The sequence below is a fragment of the Rhinoderma darwinii genome, chromosome 3 (assembly GCF_050947455.1).
Source record: "Rhinoderma darwinii isolate aRhiDar2 chromosome 3, aRhiDar2.hap1, whole genome shotgun sequence".
Classification (NCBI taxonomy): Eukaryota; Metazoa; Chordata; class Amphibia; order Anura; family Rhinodermatidae; genus Rhinoderma; species Rhinoderma darwinii.
In genome coordinates, this window is record NC_134689.1 from 314,788,626 (window position 1) to 314,795,501 (window position 6,876).

The following is a 6,876-nucleotide window of genomic DNA, read 5'->3' on the forward strand; positions in this document are numbered from 1 at the left end:
ATTGCCTACTGTTTTGCTGGAGAGACCGTTGATCGTTGCCTCGGTAGATGGACTGCCTTTGCCTGACCCAGTATTGTCTGTGACCAAGCCATTAAGACTTCAAGTGGGAGCTCTTCATTCTGAGCTCATCTCCCTGTATGTCCTGTCCAAGGCCGTCAACCCCGTGCTGCTGGGTTTGCCTTGGCTCCGTCTTCACGCCCCAGTCCTGGATTGGAACTCCGGAGAGGTTCTCCAGTGGGGTCCCAAGTGTCTCGACTGCTGTCTGGGGCATGTCCATCCATCCCAGCCTTCTCTGAATCAGTCATTGGCAGGGCTGCCTCCTTGTTACTCTCAGTTCGCTGATGTCTTCAAGAAAAAGGAGGAAGAGACATTGCCACCACATCGAAAATACGATTGTCCTATCGACTTGGTTCCCGACTCGTCCCCTCCTCGCGGTAGAGTATACCCTCTCTCCTTGCCAGAGACCGAGTCTATGTCGGCCTACGTTAAGGAGAATCTGGTGAGGGGCTTCATACAAAAGTCTTCATCCCCGGCCGGAGCCGGGTTTTTCTTTGTCAAAAAGAAGGATGGATCCCTTCGACCCTGCATTGACTACCGAGGCCTCAACCAGATCATGGTGAAGAACAGGTACCCTTTGCCGTTGATTTCGGAACTCTTTAAACGTATACGGAGGGCAAAAAATTTTTCCAAGCTTGACCTACGGGTGGTTTACAATCTTATCTGGATCCGTCAGGGTGATGAGTGGAAGACTGCATTTAACACACGTGATGGACACTACGAATATTTGGTCATGCCCTTCGGCCTGCGTAACGCTCCCGCAGTATTTCAAGAATTTGTGAAAGACATTTTTCGTGATCTCCTCTATGTCTGTGTTGTGGTGTATCTCGATGATATCTTGATTTTTTCCCCAGATTTTGTGACTCATCAGGGCCATGTCCGCCAGGTGTTGCTTCGATTAAGGGAGAATCATCTTTACGCCAAGTTGGAGAAGTGCGTGTTCCAAGATAAGTCTCTACCCTTCCTGGGCTATATCATCACTGATCAGGGTCTCAAGATGGACCCTGAAAAGGTCAAGGCTGTCCTGGAGTGGCCACGTCCCCAAGGCTTAAGGGCCATACAACGCTTTCTGGGATTCGCCAACTTCTACAGACTGTTCATTCCCAACTTCTCTTCTTTGACAGCCTCTATCTCCTCCCTCACTAAAAAGGGTATGAATGACAAGGTATGGACTCCAGAGGCGGAAGTCGCATTTAAAACCTTAAAAAAGGCCTTCACGTCAGCCTCTATTCTTCATCACCCTGATGTGTCTCTACAGTTTTCATTAAAGGTGGACGCCTCCTCTGTTGGTGCTGTTGCACGATTGTTCCAGAGAAGTTCAAAAGGCAAGACGGTGGTATGTGGTTACTACTCCAAGCTGTTTTCTTCCGCAGAGCGCAACTACTCGATTGGAGATCGGAAGTTACTAGCCATCAAGCTGGCCCTGCAGGAGTGGAGCCACCTACTGGATGGCGCAGCTCATCCTATCCTGGTCTTCATGGACCACAAGAACTTGACCTACCTACAGACGGCTCAACGGCTGAATCCTCGTCAAGCCAGGTCGTCATTGTTTTTTGCACGGTTCCGGTTCGAACTCCACTACCGACCTGCCGACAAGAATGTGAGAGCCGATGCCTTGTCTAGGTCATTTGAGACAGAGGACACTGTGGAGTCCCCACAGAATATTATCGATCCTTCCTGCATCTACTCTGTTAACCCTCTGCAGGTTAGAGACATTCCTCCGGGAAAAACTTTTGTACGTCTGGCAGACAAAGGAAGAATCCTTCGCTGGGGTCACAGTTCCAAGCTGGCATGTCACGCGGGTGCCCGTAAGAACTGAGACCTAATTGCCCATCAGTTCTGGTGGCCCACGCTGCCCAAAGACGTCATGGACTTTGTCTCCTCCTGTACGGTGTGTGTGCAGCAAACAAAGTTGCCCATTACAGACCAGACGGTCTGCTCCAACCACTGCCTGTGCCCGATGCACACTGGCGGCATATTGCTACGGACTTTGTCACAGATCTGCCTCTCTCAGCGGTCAGTGTGATCTGGGTGGTGGTGGATCGTTTTTCTAAAATGCCTCATTTTGTTCCTCTGACTGGCCTGCCTTCTGCTGCTCGACTGGCTGATCTCTTCATGCAACACATCTTCCGTCTGCACGGATTACCCCTGCATATTGTCTCAGATCGAGGGGTCTAGTTCAACTCAAAGTTCTGGAGAGCACTCTGCAGTCTACTCAGTGTAAAGTTGGACTTCTCCTCAGCTTACCATCCTCAGTCCAATGGACAAGTTGAAAGGGTTAACCAAATTATGGAGAACTATCTACGGCACTTTGTCTCCAGACGACATGATGAGTGGGTGCAGCTGCTCCCGTGGGCGGAGTTCTTTTATAATAACCATACCAGGGAGTCCACCACCTCCAGCCCGTTCTTCATAGTCTACGGCCAACATCCTCGAATACCCCTGCCTGGCTCTACTATGTCCCAAGTGCCTGCAGCCGACGCTACCTTCAGGAACTTTCTGCAGATATGGCAGCAGACACGATCTTCTATTCTGCTGGCGGTGGACCGCATGATGAGAAAGGCAGACACTAGAAGACGAGAACCTCCCCAGTTTCTTCCAGGTACAAAGGTCTGGCTGTCTTCCAGGAATATCCGGCTGAGGGTGCCATCTTGCAAGTTTGCTCCCAGGTTCCTTGGAACTACTACAGATCAATCCTTTGTCGTACAAGCTTCGACTGCCTCCTACCCTCAAGATCCCAAACTCCTTCCACGTCTCCTTGCTAAAACCCGTGGTCCTGAACCGCTACTCCAGGACTCCTAGTTCCGCAGTGGCTCCTGGCGGTTCATCCAGAACTTTCGAAGTGAGGGAGATCCTGGCCACCAAGAAAGTAGGAGGAAGGACGTTTTATTTGGTGGATTGGTGGGGATTTGGTCCAGAGGAGAGGTCTTGGGAGCCAGAGGAGAACATCGATGCTCCAGTCTCGTGAAGAAGTTTCTCTCCCGCTCTGGCCCCAACAAGAGGGGGCGTAAGAGGGAGGATACTGTAACGTCTATGGCCACGGCCCGTCGTGCTGACTTATACTCTGACGGCCGCGGCCGTGGATATGTGATTTCTCTGCGGCATCTCCCTCCTGGGAGACACCGGCATTCACTTTCTGCTTCAGAGACTGTTTGCCGCAGGGCGCGCGCGCCCGTGCGTGCACGGCCTTAAAGAGCCAGTGCGCGCATTATTGCAGTTGATCTGCAATCAGTCCAGAATTCTGTTGGACTATAAAAAAGGGCTCTGCCCTCTTGATCATTGCCTGAGCGTTGTTGTATACCCAAGGTTTGTCTTACAAATGGTCTCCTAGTGTTTTCCAGTTCCTAGTGTTACCCGTTCCTGTTGCCTGTACCCTGTATCCTGTGCTACCGTGCCTCTGTGCCGTCTAAAGTTGAAGTCGAGCTGTGTCCTCTGCTGCATCTACTGTGTTACACCCACCGTGGGTGTCTGTCTGCTGCCGGAGCCTTATCTTAAGCCTGAATCACTGCTACTGTCTACATTGCCACAGGTACCCTTTCTGGACTATAGACATTGAATTGTACCTGGTTGGCCAGCTGCCTATCCGTTATGCGGTACGGCCCAGTGGGTCCACACCCCGCACCGTGACACTTCCATTTTGCCCCTTCCAAATGCATATTGCTAGAAAACATAAAAATAGATACTTACATAGAAATAACGGCTCCAGCGCTGAGTAGCGGCAGCTGTGTTGATCTTATTCTGGCACCGGAGAAGTACTGCAAAAGCGTGCATCAATATGTGCTATCAACATTTGTAGTAAATGTGACTGGCACATCTAGATCTTTACCCTGCTGGCTTGTGTTGCTATATATTGACCTGGACTCATTTGGGCAGAGCTATGGTACAGTGGTAACCACAGTGTTTTTGCGGCAATGACGTATTTGGCTTAAGAACCAACAAAGGGCAACAACTGTATAGAGTTTATTTGTTATCCCAGTGCCTGTGGGTTTCCTTCAGGTACTCAGGTTTGCTTATGCATTAAAAACATACTGACAGGTTAACCGTCTTTCACTGAACTAATCGAGTGTGTGTGTGTGTGTGTGTGTGTGTGTGTTATGAAAATTTAATTGCCCCAATAGGAAGAATGTGTGATGAAAGTGAGTATAACTGTAGAATATGTTGGCACTATATTAGAGAACAGAAATAAATAAATATTTGGGCTTCTACTTAGGCAACATATGAGGATCATTACAATTGGTAACTTTGTTTTTCACTGAATGTTGTAATTTTAAGGGTATGAACACACACGGCGTAAACACTGCGGATTTTCCGCAATGGATTAATTGCAGAAAATCTGTGTATTACAGTAGCAGCAGTGCGGGTGAGACTTCAACAAATCTCGTCCCCACACAGCGGAAAAAAGACGTAGAAAAAACGCACATAAATTGGCCTGCGGTGCGGTTTCCTCAACCGCAGCATGTCAATTAATGATGCAGAATCGCAGCTCTTCTGTTGTGGGTTTCCCATTGAATTCAATGGGGTGCATAAACCTGCAACAAAGTGGTGTAGGTTGCGACATTTGCAAAAAAAAAAGTTATACTTACCTAGAGTTCCCTGCATCTCCAATCCGGTCTTCTGGATGATGTTTCATCCCATTTGACCGCTGCAGCCAATAACAGGCTGCAGCGTTCAGATGGCCTGCAACGTCATCCTCAGATCGGGGGTCACCCAACCCACCTGGTGAGGCAGCCGTGGATATGCCATAAAAGTCGTTTCAGTTTGAAATAAAATTCTAAATACCCTATGAGGGCATTATGAGTCCATATAAGGAGGCTTCCTCAGGACCTCCATCAATCAGCTGGAGCAGAGAACAGCTGCATAGAGTGTCTCCTGCTTTGGAAGAACCAGCACATCTGTGAATTACATGAACAGCCCATTTATTTCAAGGGTACTGTGTAATGCTTAATTTAACCTGTGGTGGAGCTGCAGGAAAATGTAACACTTGCTGCTTCCACAAATTATAACTAATCGCTTGGTGTTCCACCAGCAAAACAACCTGTGAAGTTTTTTCTTAAAAAAACTCTTATAATAGAAACAAATACTTTAAGCCTATAACCCCATTTAGACACAGAAATTTTAAGAACAACCCTATTCCTTATACAGCCCTGTCCTCCCAACTTTTGCAGTGACTGGATACAATCTTGCTATTACTGTGGGCAAAATAAGCTGTCCACTGGGCTGCATACAATAACTACCTGGGACAACAGCTACAGTATTGTCTTTATTACATATATGGAGAGTGTGGTCACTAATAAAGGAAGTAATTGACAGTTGGAGAGAAGAAAGCTTCAGAACGGATCTCAATAGGAAACACACATAAATATGTAGCAAGGTATTTTTCTCTTACAGAAATGAGATATTGCAAGTGGAGTTAGGCTTTAAAAATGTATGATAGACTGCATTAGCTTCACAAGAAATTTGCAAACATTTGTATCCACACTAAGAATCTGACTTCATCATGAGTTTAGTATCTTTGAAATCGGTTTCACAGGATCCTTGCATCACTACTTCTGCTGTTGTGGAAATGTTCTTCTCTACTATGTCTACGTTTGTGGCTTCTGAAATTCTTTTATTAGCTTATATATTTATACGGGGGCAGGCTCTGATAGCAGAGGGGTCTTGTGCAAAAAGTTTGTGTACGGCATCCCCGTCCGTCAGTGGCAACAAAACCAATGGAATATTATATTTAATTTATTGCATAATTTTTTTTTTAAAAAGGACGTGCGCCACTGACACACTTTACATATGTCGCACAAGTGCCATCCACACACTAGAGGCATGCAATACACACCCCACTCACACAATGGACACATGCCCATTCACACTCAGGACACATGCCGCACATGCGCCACTCCACATAGGACATGTGCCAGGCAGTGGCGTAGCTATAGGGACGCAGCGTCTGCGACCAGGCCCCTAAGCCTGGGGGGCCCCGTTGCCACACATCACGCTAATAATTAAAAACATTCTCTGTGCCGTGATGCCGGCACTGCCTGGTTACAGGTCGGGCTCCTTAGACGTCACGCACACATGGTACACTGTGACCGTAATGTCATGTGAGGGGGCGTTCCAGCCAGCGTAGAAGAGCCGGTGCGGAAGATCCTGGAAGACTCCAGGTGAGCTGCAGAGCGAGCCCCTAATGTACTGTATTGTGCTGTCTGTGTTTTCGGTGGAGAGAGGAGAGGGGGGCCATTAAATTACAGCCCCTCTCTTATCTCCACTGCAAACTGCACAATACAATGCACTACAAACTGTGGGGGGTCGCGAGTCACTCACCAAGATCCCGGTTCCTGTTGAATTCAGTGCTGGAGCAAGGAGCTAAAGGCTCCTTCCTCCAGCATTCACTGTGTCATGAGCGGCTCAACGCAGACAGGCGCATGTAGTGACATCATCGTGCCAGTCTGCGCCGAGTCACTCATATCACAGGGCAAAGGAGGACAAGAATCCTCCACCCAGCATGGGAACGAGGATAGTTAATAGGTTTATTCTTTTTCTATTATGCACATATGGGGGCATTATACTCTATGGGGGGGGGGGTTGATATGAGGGTGGGCATTATACTCTATGGAGGGGTTGATATGTGGGTGGGCATTATACTGTATGGGGCTGATATGAGGGGGCATTATACTGTATGGGGGCTGATATGGGGGGCATTAATACTGTATGGGGGGCATTATACTGTATGGGAGCTGATATGGGGGGCATTAAACTGTATGGGGGCACCATACTGTATGGGAGGCTGATATGGGGGCATTATACTTTATTGGGAGTTGATATAGG